This window comes from Bubalus bubalis, chromosome 17, assembly GCF_019923935.1.
Source record: "Bubalus bubalis isolate 160015118507 breed Murrah chromosome 17, NDDB_SH_1, whole genome shotgun sequence".
Lineage (NCBI taxonomy): Eukaryota > Metazoa > Chordata > Mammalia > Artiodactyla > Bovidae > Bubalus > Bubalus bubalis.
Genome location: NC_059173.1, coordinates 40,955,814 through 40,977,077, shown reverse-complemented (window position 1 = coordinate 40,977,077; position 21,264 = coordinate 40,955,814). Strand labels below are relative to the sequence as shown.

Sequence of the window (21,264 nt, the reverse complement as noted above, 5' to 3'; positions counted from 1 at the left end):
CTTTCTCCATGGAATTTTCCAGGCAAGGATATGGGAGTGGGTAGCCATTCCCTTCTCCAGGGAAGCAACCTGGGTCTCCCCATTGCATGCAGGTTCTTTACCATTTGAGCCACCAGGGAAGCCCATACATCAACTATACTTCAATAAAAAAGAATCGTATTTTCTTATATGAGTCTGAGACATGTGTGTGTGTGTTTAGAAAGTATTCCCAAGTATAGGTTGGTGCAGCCACTGGGAAAACAGTATGGAGGTTCCTCAGAAAGCTAAAAAAAAAAAAAAAAAAAAAAAAAAAAAAAAAAAGTTTAACATATGATCCACCAATCCCACCTAGGGGCATATATTTGCACAAAAGTATAATTCATCACCATTCATTCATAGTGGTGGGATATATGTACCACTATGTTCATAGAAGCACTAGTCATAATAGCCAAGATTTGGAAAAAACACAAATGCCCATTGACAGACAAATGGATAAAGATGTGGTATATGTATAGAATTGAATCTTATTCAGCCATAAAAGAAAGAAATAATTTCATTTGCAGCAATATGGATGGACCCAGAGATTGTCATACTGAGTGAAGTCAGACAAAGACAGATATCACATGGTATCACTTATATCACTTATTTGTGTAGAATCTAATAAAAAGGCTACAAGTGAGCTTCTCTAAAATAGAAAAGAGAAAAACAGAGTTACAGATGTAGCAAATGAACTTATGGTTACCAGGGGTAAGGGGTAGTCAGGATAAATTAGAAGATTGGGACTGACATATACACATTGCTATATATAAAATAGATAACTAATAAGGAGCTACTGTGTAGCACATACTTAGTACTATGTAATAACTTATTATGGGAAACAAATCTAAAAAAAGAGTGAATATATGTATAACTGATTCACTTGTCTGTACACCTGAAGCTATCAGTACACTGTAAATCAACTGTATGCCAATTAAAAAAAAATTAAATTAACAAACACAACAAAACAGAAACAAACTCATAAATACAGAGAACAAACTGGTGGTTACCAGAGGAAGTGAGTAGGTGGGATAAGGGAAATAGGTGAGGGTGGTGAAGAGGTACAAATTTCTTGTTACAAAATAAATGAGTCACAGTTATAAAACGTACAGTGTGGGAAAAATAGTCAAAAAGTATGTAATATCTTTGTATGGTATCATATCATAGCTAGACTAAGGTGATCCATTTATAATGTATTAGAGTATCAAATCACTATGTGATACTTCTGAAACTAATAAAAATAAGACAATTATATTTCAAAAAAATATGTTGCCCAATTATACAATGGAATAGTACTCAGCCATAAAAAGCCATTTTCAGCAACATGGATGCAACTAGAGAGCATCATATTAAGTGAAACCAGAAAAAGAAGAGACAAATACCATATGATATCACTTATACATGGATATAAAGTCTGACACAAATGAAATTATCTATGAAAGGTGGTTGTCAAGGGGGAGGGAATCAGAGGAGGGATAGAGTGGAAGGTTGTGATTAGCAGATGTAAGCTTTTATATATAAATTGGATAAACAAAGTCCTACTGCATAGCATAGAGAACTCTATTCAATATCCTATGATAAACCATAATAAAAAGTATACAAAAGAATGTATTCTTTTTTATACATCTCAGTACAGAGATGTATAATAGTCACTGTACTGTATACTAGTATTTAACCCAACATTGTAAATCAACTATATTCAAGGAAAAAAAAAAACAAACAGAAATTATCTCCAAGACTTCTGTCTTTTATTATATATTTAGTTGCCCAGAAATTATTCCACGCAAACAACTACCTTTAAGTGAGGCAGCAAATGAAGTCTATTTGGGGAGATGATATGCCAAGTTTAAAACTATTTTCCTTGGTATATAGGAAATGCATATGGCATGATATTAGCAATCCCTACTACAATACTTGTATATACAGATGGTCAAGCATAAAATTCAGTTATGATAAAATTGTGTTTTTTTTAATCAAATGTCACTCAAGTTAGGAGAAATTATTTTATATATAATAAGCGGCAAAGTTGACAACTTCATTTATTACAGTTTGAGCTTTGAACTGACTGGTCACTGTGTGCATTAAAATGAATATCCAAAAATGATATGCAAGTATCTACAATTTTTACCTGAAGAAATTGAGCACAGGGATGCTAATACCTCTCCAATGTTATATAGCTAGTACATAGGGAATTATAAAATCAAATTTAGATCTAGATGGCTCTAGGGATTTTCCATTAAATATTATAATTTACAACAGTATGGCAACAATAAAAAAATAAATAAGAAATTGTTGTGAGGGATCCATGGATAAATCTGTCAAGCAGAATAAATATGTTATAAAAACTTCCTGTTTTCCAATATCATTACAAAATTATGGTTATTAAAGTATGGGACTTTCCTGGTGGTCCACTGATTAAGAATCCACCTGCCAATGCAGGGGTTTGATCCCTGGTCAGGAAAATTCCACATCAGATCAGTCACTCAGTCAGTCTGACTCTTTGCAACCCCATGGATTGCAGCACGCCAGGACTCCCTGTCCATCACCAACTCCAAGAGCTACTCAGACTCATGTCCATTGCGCTGGTGATGCCATCTAGCCATCTCATCCTCTATCATCCCCTTCTCCTCCCTCCGTCAATCTGTCCCAGCATCAGGGTCTTTGCTAATGAGTTGGTTCTTTGCATCAGGTGGCCAAAGTATTGGAGTTTCAGCTTCAGCTTCGGTCCTTCCAATGAATATTCAGGACTGAGTTCCTTTAGGATTAACTGGTTGGGTCTCCTTGAAGTCCAAGGGACTCTCAAGTCTTCTCTAACACCATAGTTCAAAAGCATCAAGTCTTTGTCACTCGGCTTTCTTTATAGTCCAACTCTCACATCCATACATGACTACTGCAAAAACCATAGCTTTGACTAGACAGACCTTTGCTGGTAAAGTAATGTTTCTGCTTTTTAATATGCTGTCTAGGTTGGTCACAGATTTTCTTCCAAGGAACAAGCATCTTTTAATTTCATGGCTGCAGTCACCATCTGCAGTAATTTTGGAACCCCTCAAAATAAAGTCTGTCACTCTTTCCCCAATCTATTTGCCATGAAGTGATGGGACTGGATGCCAAGATCTTAGTTTTCTGAATATTCAGCTTTAAGCCAACTTTTTCACTCTCTTTCACTTTCATCAAGAGGCTCTTTAGTTGTTCTTCGCTTTCTGCCATAAGGGTGGTGTCATCTGCATGTCTGAGTTTACTGATATTTCTCCCAGCAACCTTGATTCCAGCTTGCACGTCATCCAGCCTGGCATTTCACATGATGTACTCTGCATATAAGTTAAATAAGCAGGGTGACAATATACAGCCTTGACGTACTCCTTTCCGTATTTGGAACCAGTCTGTTGTTCCATGTCCAGTTCTAACTGTTGCTTCTTGAACTGCATACAGATTTCTCAAGAGACAGGTTAGGTGGTTTGGTATTCCCATCTCTTTCAGAATTTTCCAGTTTGTTGTGATCCACACAGTCAGTGGCTCTGGTGTAGTCAATAAAGGAGAAATAGATGTTTTTTTGAAACTCTTGCTTTTTTGATGATCCAGCGGATGTTAGTAATTTGATCTCTGTGTGCTCTGCTTTTTTTAAATCCAGCTTGAACATCTGGAAGTTCATAGTTCATGTACTGTTGAAGCCTGGCTTGGAGAATTTTGAGCATTGCTTTGCTAGCATTTGAGATGAGTGCAATTGTGCGGTACTTTGAACGTTCTTTGGCATTGCCTTTCTTTGGGATTGGAATGAAAACTGATCTTTTCCAGTCCTGTAGCCACTGCTGAATTTTCCTAATTTGCTGGCATATTGAGTGCAGCACTTTCACAGCATCATCTTTTAGGATTTGAAAATAGTTGAAGTGGAATTCTATCACCTCCACTATCTTTGTTCGTAGTGATGCTTCCTAAGGTTCACTTTACTTCACATTCCAGGATGTCTGGCTGTAGGTGAGTGATCACACCATCGTGGTTATCTGGGTCATGGAGATCTGTTTTATACAGTTCTTCTGTGTATTTGTGCCACCTCTTCTTAATAGCTTCTGCTCCTATAGGTCCATACCATTTCTGTCCTTTGTTGTGCCCATCTTTGCATGCAAGATTCCACATACTATGGGGCAACTAAGCCTGTGCACCACAACTACTGAGCCTGAGCCTAGAGCCCAAGAACAGCAATTACTGAAGCATGCACACTGCAACTGGAGAGTATCCCCCACTCACTGCAACTAGAGAGTCTACAACATAGCAACTAAGACCCAGTGCAGCCTAAATAAATTTTTTTTTAAGTAAGATACTTGCATAAAGACAGTCATTTATACCAATGGACGAGAATACAGAGCTCAGAAATAAAGCCATACATAAAATGTCAACTGATCTTCAAAAAAAAAAAAAAAAAAAAAGTGTGCCAAGAATACACAATGGGGAAAGGATAGCCACTTGATAAAGAATGAAACTGGACCTATAACTTATACCATATACAAAAATGAACTTGAAGTGGATCAAAGACAAACATAAGACATGAAACTGTAAAATTCCCAGAAGATAACATAGGTGAAAGACTTCTTGACATTAGCTCTGGCAGTAATTAAATGTAATACCCAAAACACAGCAACGAAAGCAAAAAAGACAATAGTGATTGTCAAGCTAAAACCTTCTGCAAAGCAAAGGATACAAGCAATAGAATGTAAAGGAAGCTTCCGAATGGTAGAAAATGTTTGCAAACCTTATATCTTTTAAAGGGTTAATACCTAAAATATATAAGGAACTCATATATTTAATAGCATTAAATATACACAAAGGGACTTCCCTGCTGGTCCATTCATTAAGAACCAGTCTGCCAAAGTAGGGAACATGGGTTTGATCCCCGATCATGGAAGATTTCACATGTGGTAGAGCAACTAAGCTGAGTGCCGCTACTGAGCCCACGTAACACATCTACTGAATCCCTTGTGCCTAGAGCCCATGTTCTGCAACAAGAGAAGTAACCTCAGTGAGAAGTCCACGCACTTAAGGAAAACCCAGTGCAACCAGGATATAATAAAAAGTATATACATACACAAATAATGAATAACCCAGTAACAGAATGGGCTAAGGATTTGAAAAGATATTTCTCCAAAGACAAACAAGTGTCCAAAGTGTGTATGAAAAGGTGCTCAATATCATTAATCACCAAACTCAAAATCAAAACCAAATAAGATCTCACCTAAAATCAAACCATAATGAGCTATCACCTCATACCTGTCAGGGTAGCTATTAAAATAAGAAAGACAAAAACTATTGGTGAGGATGTGGATAAGTTGGAACCTTTGTACACTGGTAGGAATGTAAAATAGAACAGCTGCTATATCTCCAAATATTAAAAATAGATCTATGATATGATTCAGCATTCCCATATTGGGATAAGTATCCAAAAGAATTGAAACCAGGATCTCAAAGAAATGTCTGCACTCTACTGCAGGATTATTTACAACTGCCAAGACATGGGGAAAACAAAACAAAACCTAAATGTTCACTGACTGATGAATGAATAAAGAAAATTGTGGTATAAACATAAAAGGCAATTATTCTTCATCCTTAAAAAAACAAGGTCATCTTCTTTGCAACAACATGGATGAACCTAGAATACATACTAGCTGATAAGAGCCAGTCACAGAGGAACAAACACTGAACAATTCCACTTATAAGGTATCCGGAATATTCAGACTTACAGAAACACAGAGTAAAATGGCGATTTCCCAGTGAGAAGGGGAAATTAAGAATTGTTTAACAACTTTAGTTTCAATGGATATAAAGTTTCAATTATGTAAAATGAACAAGTTCTAGGAACCAATGGTAAAACATAGTACCTATATAGCTAACAACTCAGTTTTGAAAACTTAAAAAAATTAAGAAGGTCAAGCCGATGTTCAATATTCTTATCAATAAAGCACAAACAAAAACAAATTTAAAAAGCAAACAATAGCCAAAGTGGCAAGGCTAAACTTCCTGAGGTGATGTATGTATTTATCACCTTGTTTGTGACTATGGTCTCATGGATGTATGCATGTCCCTAAGCCCATACAATTGAATACATATATATTTAATTTTTTGTATATCAGTTATACCTCAAAGACAAAATAATGTAGGGGAACTACTTAGAAAAAAGACTAAAACATTTTCTATTTTGTAATATAACCTCATTTATGATACTATATTGACAATTTACTGTGGTTATTGGTAACAACAGAAGTAACTTCGGACTTCTCAATGTAGCAGTCAATATTTTCATGCAATCCACCTTACCTTACTACTTCTCCATCAAACTTACACTTGTCCAATCATATATCAGTACTCCACATCATCAAGAATATTTTCTTACTTTTCCTTCAATATGCTATGTTCACATCTTTCATACATCAGTAATTGTTATGGATCCTTTCTTTTTGCTAAGATGCTTTAGAACCATTGTATATTCATCTCCCACAATTTAACAAAATGCCTATTGTAAAACAAACATCCACTAATCATTTGTTTAAAAAATTACAAGATCCAGGTATTGCCTTCCCCATGAATTTCAAGATCATAGTTGTCTACTGCTTATTCTGAATTTTCCTCAAATTTGTATTTGTTTTCTTAACCTCATAAAGAGCCTTAGAATTTACCAGGCTATCTCTAACACTCTAACGTATCCCAAGTCTAACATATCCTAACCATGTCAAGGCTTTAGGAAAACTAGGACAGCAATTCATAAATATTAGACTTTTAAAGGAGTTAGCATCCTTGTCTAAACCATACTGGTGTGTATTTGTAACAGGTTATTAAATATAGAAAACTACAAATGCTACTGTGGAATATGATTTTATAAACTAAGAACTTCAAAAAGGACTTTCTAGGCGAACTTAAAAAAAAAAACAAAAAACAAAAAACTAAACTAATGGTCCTTAGTCTTTAGTCTCAGATCTTGTACAAAATTTCTGAGGACTAGACACATTAGATGCTCAATATTGGACAATGGAGCGTTTGTTCTCTTTATAATACTGGAATATTCCATGTTGTCATGCCTCCTGTTGAACTATAATTATTTCATGGTCTACGTTTGTTTATTCATATTTTTCTTAGTCTTTCTATAGAACTAGTTAATTTTATCTTGACAGTAGAATCAGCAGGTATAAACTATCAATGCCTTCTGAATACTTTTTAACCAGAAAGGAATTTCCTAACTGTACAAAGCACAAATAGTTATCTCTAGTTAAATGAGAAATCACTAACTGAAAGAAGATAAGATTATTTAAAAATTAACTCCTCCGTAATTCAACAAGAGTGTGTACAAAGGAGGGGTGAGTTAAGATGTTATCTACTGTTTCAAATGTGCGATTCATTTCACTATGAAATGAAGAAATATATATTGACAGAGAGCAGAGTGTCTAAGAGTCTAGAAGGAAACTTTTATTGGTGATTCATCTATGTAAATTGGAGAACTCCATGGCTTCTCTGGTGGCTCAGATAGTAAAGCATCTACCTGCAATGCTGGAGACCTGGGTTCGATCCCTGAGTCAGGAAGATCCCCTGGAGAAGGAAATGGCAACCCACTCTAATACTCTTGCCTGGAAAATTCCATGGATGACGGAGCCTGAGTAGGCTACAGTCCATGGGGTTGCAAAGAGTTGGACATGACTGAGTGACCTCACTTTCACTTTCATCTATGTAAATTAGTCTCTGTTCCAAAATTGTAGCTTATTAATCTTGTTCCATTTTACTATTTGGTAGATAGCTTTAGAAACCTTTCTTTTTCCATTCTATATAGTCTGCAGATAAAAACTTGGCTCTATATTCTCTCAGTTGGTTCCTAACAAATGTAAAAATTCCTTGGCTTAGTATTTCACTCCACCAATGTAACTTGGTCTTGATTATCACATCTCATTTTTATTTATTTTTCTTAGTAAAAGAGCCTTCCAGATAATGATACTACCATGAAATATGACACCTAAAATGTCCTTGATAGTAAAAAATATTGTTATTTAATGTGAAAGATACATAAAACTTATATATAAAATACTATGAAATGTTAACAAATATTTTAAATGATATAAATATTGAGGCATGTGCCATGTGTTCAAAATAACTTGAAGATTCAACATTATAGTAATGACAATTCTTCCTTGTTTTAATAGATTCAATGTAATTACAATCAAAATATCATCAGATCTCTCTTGTGGAAATTGGCAAAACCTATCTAATTTTACTTGGACATGTAAAGGTCTAATATTAGCCAAGACTATTAAAGAATTGAGTGAAAGATTTGATATGGTAGATAACACAAAATAGTATGAATCCACAAGATACATTCAACCATTTCAACAAGCTACCTGTGTGTAAAGTTGATTTATATAAGGAGAAAAAGCAAACTCATATCAAACACACACACACACACACGTGTGCACACATACAAACTGCAAGTCAACGTGTTTAAATATAATAAACAAAATTAGGAAGGTTCTAGACACTAGTGTAAAAATATATTTTTGACCTTGGCATCAAGAAAGAAAAAGGACATGAAAAAATTAACTTAAAGGAAAAGACCAATATTAATATAATTTACTATATCAAAAGACACTATTAAATTGATAAGAAATCTTAACATTGGAGAAGATACCTAAAGAACTCACTGTATAGCATGTCACTAAAAGTGTATCCAGTTAGCCACTGAACACATGAAAATTTGCCTAACATCATTACTCATAATGAAAAAGCATATTAAAGGCATAACAACCTGTCTATACCCCGTGTTAAGTCGTTCAGCTGTGTCCAAGTCTTTGTGAACCTATGGACTATAGCTTTCCAGGCTCCTCTGTCCATGGGATTCTCCAGGCAAGAGCACTGGAGTGGGTTGCCATTTCTTCCTCCAGGGGATCTTCCTGACCCCCCAAAGGAATAGAAAATTACACCGACTAACAGTACAAGTGATGGTGCGAATTTGGAGCAACAGGTATTTTTATACATCTTGTGAAAGGATAAATTGGTATATTCCCTTCATAAAAGTGTTTGACATTTTCTATTAAGCTAAACATAGTCACAGTGTAATACAAGAAATCCCACCAGTAAGTGTATACTAACAGAATGCATACAAGTGTAAAACAAAAACACATGTGGAATACTCATAGCACTATTACTTTAATAAGAGAAAATGATAATTATCCAAATATTCATACTAGAAGAATGGGAAAAGATAAATGTTCATAATATGTTAATAGTATAAAGCATTAAAGTGAATTCATTATAGCTGTAGCAATAGCATAAATGAATATCATAATCATAACATCGAAAGAAAGGGACCAGACATTAAAACATATATTTTGGATGATTCCAATTACATTAATTCCAAAGTCAAGCAAATTATAGCAACTTACTTTGGGAAGCAATGAGGTTATTGATTGGAAGGTAGTGCAAATGAAGCCTATAGAATGAGGTTAATATCCTGTTTCTCCACCTGACTTTGGCTGAAAAGGTCTTTGCTCTGTAATAATTCATTGAGCTGTATACTTATGAATCTGTAGTGTTTTCCTATGTGGTTAACACTACAAAAATATGATGAAAAGCAAGCAAGAGAACACAAGCATGTTGATCAACTTTATTTTAAATTCAGTATCCCGAACTTTTAAGTAGAACATGAATTCTGCCAGGCAGTTAAATTTATATTTCCCCCTTTGATTAGCAAGAGAAAGTGTTTTCTTTCTGGGTTTTGCATCTTCAATTGTCTTAATCTTAGAAAAGCAGAAAGAAATTTTATTCTGAAGAAAATATGCAATTTGGTATGAAACAAACTTCCGAGAAAAAAAGCTTAGTTTCCTTGATGTGGGGTTTATAATAGGATTTCATTTAGAGATATTAATTATCTCTGATAAAATTCAATTAATGCCATTGCTATAGTTCACCATGCTTCCTAGCCTCATTTAGAAGTGTTTGTGGGTGGCATTTTTGGAATACAGACAAACTAAACTCATTAATGGAAAATGTAAATTTCTTCCTTTGTCCTTCATCCTTTTTCATTCTGTTCATCCCAGAATGAGTATGAGATTTTTGTTTTCAAGCTTAATTTGCAAAAGTTCAATATTGTGTTAATACTTCTGAAGCTCCCTAATCCTTTTCATGAAGATGACCAAGTTTTCATGTCATCTTCCATTTAACTGAAGCATTTTCCTTCCTGAATGTTAAACCTACTGCTACTGCTAAGTCACTTCAGTCGTGTCCGACTCTGTGCGACCCCATAGACGGCAGCCCACAAGGCTGCCCGGTCCCTGGGATTCTCCAGGCAAGAACACCGGAGTGGGTTGCCGTTTCCTTCTCCAATGCATGAAAGTGAAAAGTGAAAATGAAGTCGCTCAGTCGTGTCTGACTCTTAGCGATCCCATGGACTGCAGCCCACCTGGCTCCTCCATCTATGGGATTTTCCAGGCAAGAGTACTGGAGTGGGGTGCCATTGCCTTTTCCGAATGTTAAACCTAGTTCTTATACTTAATGGAGATCAGATTTTTCACTGTTTTTTTTTGTTTTTTTTTTTTTACACATCTACACAACCGTTGTCTCTGAGGGGTCTGTCTTGGATATATAATCAGTATCTTTTCCTCTGAACACACAACTGTATCTTCCTTTTAAAGGCAAACAAAAGCAAACACAATCTGTTAGGTTTCAAAAAAAGAATAATGCTGATTAAATTCAATGTAGAATCTTACGTTGGATCCTGGAACAGTAAAAATTCCTTGGTAGAGAACAGTGAAATCTGAGTAGGTCTGTAGTTCAGTTCATAGTACTGCACCACTGTTAATCTCTTGCTTTTTAACAAATGTTCCATAATTAGATAAAGATGCTAACATTAGAGGAAGCTAGGTGAAGGGTCTACAGGGCAGATGCGTGCACGGCACTATGTTTGCAACTGCTTTGTAAATCTAAATCCATTTCAAAGTAGAGTTTTTTAAAAAGGCCGGAAATCAAACTGGCTGTATCTTATAACAATTTTTAATAAAGATTTTAAAATAAAGACATAAAATTGGAAAGAAATATATGTTACCAGATGAAGTAGAATGATTTTTGTGTTTGTTTATTTTTTTTCTATATTGTCCTTATGTTCTACAATGTGCATGTAATATTTATGAAATAAAAATACAAACAGTAACATGTGCAAATGCATAAACACACACATCCAAAATCCACAGTTAATTTCAGAATTAATACTTCTAAGCTAAGTGATCATTTTCAAAGCAGAGAATTGGCACAATGATCTTCAGCTTGTCCTGGCTCATACTACTGCTTTCCTTGCTTTCCTCTGAACTCTCACTGAATCTTTCCCAAACAAGTGTTCTGAGGAGTGCTAAACTTTCCATTTTAATAGCATCCTTATACCTGAAATTCCAATAACAATGGCAAACAGAAAGTGTAGAATTGTGACTACTACAAAGCCTAACTCTTCAGTTAATGAAAAACCATATATTTAATATAGAAGAACCTTATGTTTATGTGTAACAACACTTGTTATTCTCTAAAGATTTTTTCCTGAAATTAGAAATACTATAGTTACACCTTGCTTTCTTTACCAGCAATGTAAGTGCCATGCATTACCTACAGCATTAGGTTAAAAACCTTCTTTCTCATTGGTCTAGTGAAGGAATCAACTATATTAATATTTAAATATGTCATTAAATATTTTATTATTGAAGATAACAGTGTTAATTATACGTGACATTTCTAGAAAAATATTCAGCTATTGGGGATTAATTATCAAGAATTTGCATACAGATACAAATATCTATGGTTGTCCATAAAGTTCCCTGGTGGCTCAGATGGTAAAGAATCTACATGCAATGCAGGAGAGACCTGGGTTCAATCCCTAGGTTGGGAAGATCCCCTGGAGGAGGGAATGGCAACTGACTCCAGCATTCTTGCCTGAAGAATTCCCATGGACAAAGGACCCTGGCAGGTTACAGTCCATGGGTCACAAAGACTCAGACACAACTGAGCAACTAATCACACACACACACACACACACAAAGTTCCCAGTGAATTTTTTGGCTAACCCAATATGCCTTCGATAAGTAGATTTAAAAAAAAATTAAGTCAAAAATTCTGTTAAGGAAAAAAATGTGCATTTATCAATATTTTCCAAGAAAAGATCTTAGAAAAGTATCATGAACACTTATTTTCTTACATCTGTGACTCTGAAGTCTAACAAGGAGAGATGTGGCAAACATTTTTGTTTCAAATTTCTAATTTTTGTCATGGAAAATAATCTAAGGAAACCAAAGTATTTTCTATGTTATAATAAACAATTTCTTGTTGAAGAGTGTTCTCCAGCTCAGGCCAGTTAGCTTAGACAAAACAGCTTGAGTATTACTTCATCTTGTACTTTCTAAATAATTTTCTTTTTAAAAGATGAAATTGTGGATTCAGTTATGTTTACTTTTCCGTTCCAGACACATTAGCAATATGTACATCACCTGAATACATTATACAGAAAACAGAGTGGTACTCATTTTCTTTCCACTTTGTTTCATATCCACACAGATCTACAAGGTTTTTGTTTCATTTCTACCTATTACTCTCTACAGATAAGTTCCTTTTAAGCCAGGGAAATGAAGAAATTCAAACTCTGTTTTGGAAATTAGATTAGGAAAGAAGAAACAACTAGAACTGAAGTTACTAGTTTGTTTTAATAACTAGCATTATATATTCCTTTGAAGTAGATTGTGTAGAATGACATTAAATATTTTATCATGAAGGCAATGTAACCACATACTGACCTCATTCTTTGGCTATGTTCATAGCTATGTCTGCATATCTCTAAAACACTTTGTTTGATTTGTTTGGTGGATTTATGGCTTTAAACAACCCCATTGTTTCAGAGTAGTACATGTAACTTACGCTACAGTTACTATAAACATCCTTTTGGCAAAGACTAAATTGTTGCATATGGTTGTAGGTGGTAATGTCTAATAAAAGAGTTGATCTTGCGAGTAGAAATTTTTGATCCAATCTTTTACTGGAATGACCTACTGCACTCTATTATGGCAAATGTCTTGTTCAAACACTGCTTTGCAACCATTTATAGAGCTAAGGAGGCCAATAGAGTACCTGACATTTAACCTGAAATTTTCTGCACAGAAGTCTCCAAATTCTTCTTAGTACTCTGTATAATACCCCTGTGTTTAAGGTAAAATGTTTATGAATAAAATAAATGTAAGTACATGCTGTTAAATGGAAAGTTCATTTTTACAATAAGACACCATTGTTTTAAAATAAAGTTTATTGGATCAAATAAGAGCAAGTTAAAGCAAAACTTGAACATATAGCTGTTTTCCTTAGAAGATACGGGTATAAATCTAATCAAGAATATGGTTTTAATTACTGCTATTGATGATATCCATACAATGATTAATGAAAGTAGAGTTAATAGAATATTGTGAAAGGTAAACAAACAATGGTATTATCAAATCTATGATCTGTGACATCATACCTCTGCAAAATTTATTCTATCAAAGGCCCCTTTGGCTACGTATATAAACAATACATAGACTAAACACACTTGAAATATTGGATATTACATGGTTGACAAACACAGTTTTCGATGTGAATGTGCTATTAACAGATCAAGTGTTTTCAGTGTGGCACTTCTAATTCTGTAAGCCCATTTATGTCCAGGGCCTCTTTTTTTCCAGTTTTTCACATCAGTGTAGATATACTCTAATGACTCATCTTCTAGCTCAATAACCCTGTCCTCTGTTGAATCCAATCTGTTCAAGTCACTCTTTGAGTTAATAATTTCAGATTGTGCATATTTTAGTCCTTTATCTGTTTATTTTTATTCATTACCCTCTGTTGAGTGACTTCATCTTTTCATCTGTTTTGTCAGTTTCTACTTCTATTTTCTTAAACCTATTATTATTACATTTCTTTAAAGTCCTTATGTTTTGACACAAACTGCAACATTTAGGTCAGTTGTGAGTGAGAAGTCAAAAAATGTTAGAACGTGAACTTATTCTGAGAACTAGTGGTTACCAGTGGAGAGAGGCAATACAGGGGTAGGCAGAAAAAAAAGTTTTATTATGAAATTATATGAAATCTTGTGTGTGTGGAATTTTTGAAAATTGCAAAGTGCTGTAGAATTTAATTACATAAAAAAAGTATTAATTTTAAAAAGAGTGGTGTTGGGAACAAATTGTGGCTGAACTAAAACTCCAACATGAAATGAGATTCTCCTATCCATGTAACATTTGGAAATAGGGGCAAATATTCATCACAAACTTTATGAAATATGAGAGCTTTTTAGTTCAAATTGTGATTACTGAAGTTAATTCAAAGTAAGAAATTACTAATTTCAAATGATAATTACCAAAATGAAATGGTAGAATTGAAAAATAATCTAGATATTATAAATGAAATAAAACAGATATTTGTTGTGAATTAAATGCATTTTCATTAAAAAAAATATTAGTTTTAAATAAACTGAGATTCAAAGAGTCATTAATGTGTGATCTTAGCACTATAGCATTCATCAACAAAAAAACAAAAACATTTTGATGTGTGTATGGGACTTGTCATCTATATAAATGTCTGTATATTGGTTGCTGCTGCTGCTGTATTGGTTAGGAGAAACCAAAAAAAAAAGTCTCTAGCAAGAGGATACAACTTATTTTCAACATCTGAAATATGTTCTTCATATTGCATATGTTCATATTCTTAAAGACATTCCAATGAAATGTTTTTCAAATTTACCCCTTCACTCAAACTATGTGTTTCACATGATTATTTTCCTGTTCCTACCAACATTCCCTGTTGAGATCATAATGTCAATATTTTCATATGTTTTCTTTCTAAACCTAATCCTCTTACTGATTTTCTTAATCAATGCCACTAGCATCTTCTTAAAATATGATGTACAACATTTTTGAGTGAATTCCAAGTGTTCATTTGGGGCAAAACTTATAACCATTAAGTACTATTGATTTCATAACATAAATACCTAATTCTTTGTACTTTACCTGCCACTAACCACACTGAAATTTCCATTTATTTACATTTGGACAATTGACATAATCAGTTTACTGTTTTTCTACATTTGGGTTTAAACTGTGCATTTTTGAAAAATGAATCTTTCTAAAATATAACTAATTGTAGCATCTCATTTTTCTGAAATGGGGCATTTACTTGGCTCTTGATTCAATTACATCTTCAGAATACCCTTTAGAAAGTACAGTTATTGATCTCTAATAGGTGAGTAAATTGAAGCCTAATGATGTTAATTTGCCAAAGATCACAGTTTATATATCAAGGAACTCCAATTCCTGGCCTGTCAGATAGCCTGGCCTGTCAGACTACAGAATTATTTTTCCTTCTAACTCTCCATCTCACTCATTTTGATGTGTTCATCTTATGATTTATCCTCATTAACAGCACAGTGAATTAGATATTATCATTTATATAGGTGAGATATCTAACCCAGAAAAGTTAAGCAGTTTGTTACAACATAATACAAAGGAGAGTGGCAAAACTAGCATTTAAAGCTTTTTCTGCTTAAAAATCCTGTGTCCCTTTCTGTATATCTACATGAATAACATCTGCTCAAAATTTATGTATAGGAATACTTTGTCTCCTTAATGTATTAAAGACTCCTTAAAAAAAAAAAAATACCTGAGTTATATTTGTAAATCCCTCACTCTTTTCAGTCTTTTGAATGGGTTCTTCCATGATACACCATAGGGTCATATTCCATCTACTTTTAAAACTTTCATGTACTACATTCTCCACAAATTCTTCACTGATTCTGCAACTGGAGAGTGATGCTTTTCTTTAAACTTCCACACATCTTTATCTCTTTTAGACTTTTTAGGGTCTTACTTTTCTTTTTTTCACTATTCTATCTCTTATAGAGTATCTTAAGTTTCTTGAAGGTAGGGTAGGGTATATTCACCTGTTTTTAAAAATAGATATGAATACAAATTTAGAATAGGCCATCCAGAAATTTAATGTGCATATTAGAATATATTTTCTAAAGATAGTGAGCTTTGTAGACTGATTTTAAAGTATTCAGAATCCTATACAAACAACATTCAATAATTTTCACTATAAATGTGAAAATGAGCCCACAAATTAATAAAGTGCTCTTTTGAATTTTTGTAAAAGTTATGTCTTTGGACTTTCTTATGCTTTCGTTTGAACCATAGATAATAACAATATTTTTGCTAAACCAATTGAGTCATATAGATTCATAACAGTTACAAGATGGTTAACAATAATATTGAAACATTCAGTTGTATTATAATTAAAATAATATTGGGCTTGAGGTGATAAACAAATAATGCCATAACATATTATAGTCTGGGGTCACCCATTTAACTTATATGCAGAGCATATCATGTGAAATGCTGAGCTGGATGAAGCACAAGCTGGAATCAAGATTGCCAGGAGAAATACCAATAACCTCAGATATGCAGATGGCAGTACCTTTATGGCAAAAAAGGGAAGAGGAACTAAAAATCCTCTTCATGAGGGTGATAGAGGAGACTGAAAAAGCTGGCTTAAAACTCAACATTCAAAAAATGAAGATCATGGCATCTGGCCCCATCACTTCATGGCAAATAGATGGGGAAACAGTGGAAACAGTGACAGACTTTATTTTGGGGGCCCCAAAATCACTGCAGATGGTGACTGAAGCCATGAAATTAAAAGCCCTTGCTCCTTGTAAGAAAAGCTATGTCCAACCTATACAGCATATTAAAAAGCAGAGACATTACTTTCCTGACAAAGGTCTGTCTAGTCAAATCTATGGTTTGTCCAGCAGTCATGTATGGATATTGGACTATATGGAGAATTGGACTATAAAGAAAGCTGAGCACCTCAGAATTGATGCTTTTGAACTGTGGTGATGGATAAGATCTTGAAAGTCCCTTGGACTGCAAGGAGATCCTACCAGTCCATCCTAAAGGATATCAGTCCTTAATATTCATTGGAAGGACTGATGCTGAAGCTGAAACTCCAATATTTTGGCCACTTGATGCAAAGAACTGACTCCTTGTCAAAGACCCTGTTGCTGGGAAAGATTGAAGGTGGGAGGAGAAGGGGACAACAGAGAATGAGACGCTTAGATGGCATCACTGAATCAATGGACATGAGTTTGAATAAACTCCAGGAGTTGGTGATGGACAGGGAAGCCTGGCGTGCTGCAATCCATGGAGTCACAGAGTTGGACATGCCTGAGCAACTGAACTGAACTGTGAAATAAAATGAACATGTAACAAACAGGGATATACTCTAAGTTTTCATTAAAAGCAGGTATACAAAAATGTTTCAGAAAGAATCTTTAAAACGTTCTTTTCAACTTCACAGTGTATGACAAACACTAACACAAAGCAGAAAATCCAACAAAACAGTGCATCTCAGGAAGACACAAAAATAGGTTAAAATTTTAGTATGGTGACATACACAATGAAATGCAACTAGAAATCAGTAACAGAAATAGAGCTGTACATTTCACAAATACAGGGAGATTAAACAACACAGCTGTTAATAACCCATGGGTTAAAAAATGTCTCAAGAGAATAGAAAAATACTTTGAACTGAACCAAATGAAAATAAAAGTACAACATATCAAATATTGTGAGATGCAACAAAAGTAGTGATTAGAGTAAAAGTTATATAATCAATGTATATATTAGAAAAGAACATAGATCTAAAATCCATATACCTAAGCTTCCCCTGGTAAACTAAAGAAAGAAATTTTAGCTTAAAGCTAGCAGAAGGAATAATACAATTTATAGTAGACAACAATAAAATTGAAAAAATGAAGTCAGTATAAAAAAATTGAATAAAACCAAGTGCTGTTTCATAGAGAAGATCAATAAAATTAATAAACCTCTATCCAGGCTAATTAGGACTAAAGGAGAGAAGATACTATTAGCACCAGAAATGAAACAGGGGCATCCCTATTGATCTGATGGAAATTTAAACAATACCAAAGTAATATTTTGAACAACTGTATGGTCCACAAGAAGTTTGATAGTGTAGATTAAATGAAACAATTTATTGAAAGAAACAAACTACCAAGATCACGTAAGGAAAAGTAGATAATGTGAACACTTTTTTTTTTTTATATATACCAATATTTAATAACCAAAAAAAATATTTAAGAAGCAGCAGACCAAGATGGTTTCATTGGTAAATTCTAACATTTAAAGAAGAAATTATATCAATTCTGTATAATTGTTCCAGAAAATAGAAACAGAGGGCACACTTCCTAATTCATTCTATAAGACCAGCATTATTTTTTTTTTTGAACTGCAGTATACTTTTTTTTTAATTTTATTTTATTTTTAAACTTTACAATATTGTATTAGTTTTGCCAACATCGAAATGAATCCGCCACAGGTATACCCGTGTTCCCCACCCTGAACCCTCCCCCCTCCTCCCTCCCCACACCCTCCCTCCGGGTCGTCCCAGTGCACCAGCCCCAAGCATCCAGTATCCTGCATCAAACCTGGACTGGCGACTCGTTTCATACATGATATTTTACATGTTTCAATGCCATTCTCCCAAATCTCCCCACCCTCTCCCTCTCCCACAGAGTCCATAAGACTGATCTATACATCAGTATCTCTTTTGCTGTCTCGTACACAGGGTTATTGTTACCATCTTTCTAAATTCCATATATATGCGTTAGTATACTGTATTGGTGTTTTTCTTTCTGGCTTACTTCACCCTGTATAATCGGCTCCAGTTTCATCCACCTCATTAGAACTGATTCAAATGTATTCTTTTTAATGGCTGAGTAATACTCCATTGTGTTATATGTACCACTGCTTTCTTATCCATTCATCTGCTGATGGGCATCTAGGTTGCTTCCATGTCCTGGCTATTATAAACAGTGCTTCGATGAACATTGGGGTACACGTGTCTCTTTCCCTTCTGGTTTCCTCAGTGTGTATGCCCAGCAGTGGGATTGCTGGATCATAAGGCAGTTCTATTTCCAGTTTTTTAAGGAATCTCCACACTGTTCTCCATAGTGGCTGTACTAGTTTGCATTCCCACCAACAGTGTAAGAGGGTTCCCTTCTCTCCACACCCTCTCCAGCATTTATTGCTTGTAGACTTTTGGATCGCAGCCATTCTGACTGGCGTGAAATGGTACCTCATAGTGGTTTTGATTTGCATTTCTCTGATAATGAGTGATGTTGAGCATCTTTTCATGTGTTTGTTAGCCATCTGGATGTCTTCTTTGGAGAAATGTCTATTTAGTTCTTTGGCCCATTTTTTGATTGGGTCATTTATTTTTCTGAAGTTGAGCTGTAGGAGTTGCTTGTATATTTTTGAGATTAGTTGTTTGTCAGTTGCTTCATTTGCTCTTATTTTCTCCCATTCTGAAGGCTGCCTTTTCACCTTGCTTTCACAGTTTCCTTTGTTGTGCAGAAGCTTTTAAGTTTAATTAGGTCCCATTTGTTTATTTTTGCTTATATTTCCAATATTCTGGGAGGTGGGTCATAGAGGATCCTGCTGTGATATATGTCAGAGAGTGTTTTGCCTATGTTCTTCTCTAGGAGTTTTATAGTTTCTAAGACCAGCATTATTAAAAGCAGATAAAATACAATGATACTCATAGGCTCTTACTTTAGCTGTTAGTGGAAGAGTTACCTAATATTCATAAAATCAGTTAGAGTCTAGATTTTTGACATGCCTCCAAAGTATTTAAATTTTATATTTGTGATGGCCTATATTAAATTGTTGTGTTTTTTTCCCTCAAATGGCAAATTATTTTCATATCTTGTTCTAAACCTGGGCAAGATAACCTGGAGTAATAAGAGGGGGGATATAAAGAAAAAATTATATAGGTAGTTAGACAAAAACTTTGACTCACAAAACTATTTCATCTTTTAGAGAGGGGTTAAAATAAAACACATGACTAAAAATAAAAGCCTAGATGTCAAAATAAAAATTATCTAAAATGAGGAGAAAAACAAGCAGAACCCTTAACAATCTACTGATTGACTCAGGATTGTATTTTATTTTAATTTGTTAGCAAGGATTTCCAAATAATGTCCACTTACAGTCAAAGAGGAGACCTATAATGATAACTGCTAACACATCAAAATACATAGTACATTGTATAAAGGAAAATAAAAGATCTTAAATAAGTTATCTATTATATTTTATGAAGGTACATCTTGTGCATCCTTTTAACAAACAATATTTTCTAAGAACTTCTTTAAAAAAATTAGCTCATAGTAACAATTATTTAACTTATATGCAGAGTACTTCATGAGAAACGCTGGGCTGGAAGAAGCACAAGCTGGAATCAAGATTGCCGGGAGAAATATCAGTAACCTCAGATATGCAGATGACACCACCCTTATGGCAGAAAGTGAAGATGAACTAAAAAGCCTCTTGATGAAAGTGAAAGTGGAGAGTGAAAAAGTTGGCTTAAAGCTCAACATTCAGAAAACGAAGATCATGGCATCTGGTCCCATCACTTCATGGGAAATAGATGGGGAAACAGCGGAAACAGTGTCAGACTTTATTTTTGGGGGGCTCCAAAATCACTGCAGATGGTGACTTCAGCCATGAAATTAAAAGATGCTTACTCTTTGGAAGAAAAGTTATGATCAACCTAGACAGCATATTGAAAAACAGAGACATTACTTTGCCAACAAAGGTCCGTCTAGTCAAGGCTATGGTTTTTCCATTGGTCATGTATGGATGTGAGAGTTGGACTGTGAAGAAAGCTGAGCGCGGAAGAATTGATGCTTTTGAACTGTGGTGTTGGAGAAGACTCTTGAGAGTCCCTTGGACTGCAAGGAGATCCAACCAGTCCATTCTAAAGGAGAATGGTCCTGGGTATTCTTTGGAAGGAATGATGCTAAAGCTGAAACTCCAGTACTTTGGCCACCTCATGCAAAGAGTTGACTCATTGGAAAAGACTCTGATGCTGGGAGGGATTGGGGGCAGGAGGAGAAGGGGACGACAAAGGACGAGATGGCTGGGTGGCATCACCGACTCAATGGACGTGAGTTTGAGTGAACTCCGGGAGTTTGTGATGGACAGGGAGGCCTGGTGTGCTGCGATTCATGGGGTCACACAGACAGGACTGAGCAACTGAACTGAACCGAACTGACTGAACAGTATTAAGATGCAGTTTGTCAACATGAAGTTCACTTATCTTTTTATTCTTCATGTGAAATTGGAGATGAAATTGTACTGTTCTCACCAGATG

General features: G+C 34.7%; 1 long non-coding RNA gene across 2 annotated transcripts in view; it reads right to left on the bottom strand.

The window, feature by feature from the left end:
• The window catches only part of LOC123329968, a 152,984-nt gene that overhangs the window by 95,258 nt on the left and 36,462 nt on the right, over positions 1–21,264 (bottom strand). Inside the window, exon 2 of one of the 2 annotated variants that reach the window (XR_006545611.2) lies at positions 19,792–19,843. The exons of the other annotated variant lie outside the window; for it this stretch is intronic. This is a non-coding gene — a long non-coding RNA (uncharacterized LOC123329968). Of the gene's footprint in view, positions 1–19,791; positions 19,844–21,264 lie in introns of those variants that run through there. 2 annotated transcript variants of the gene reach the window in all.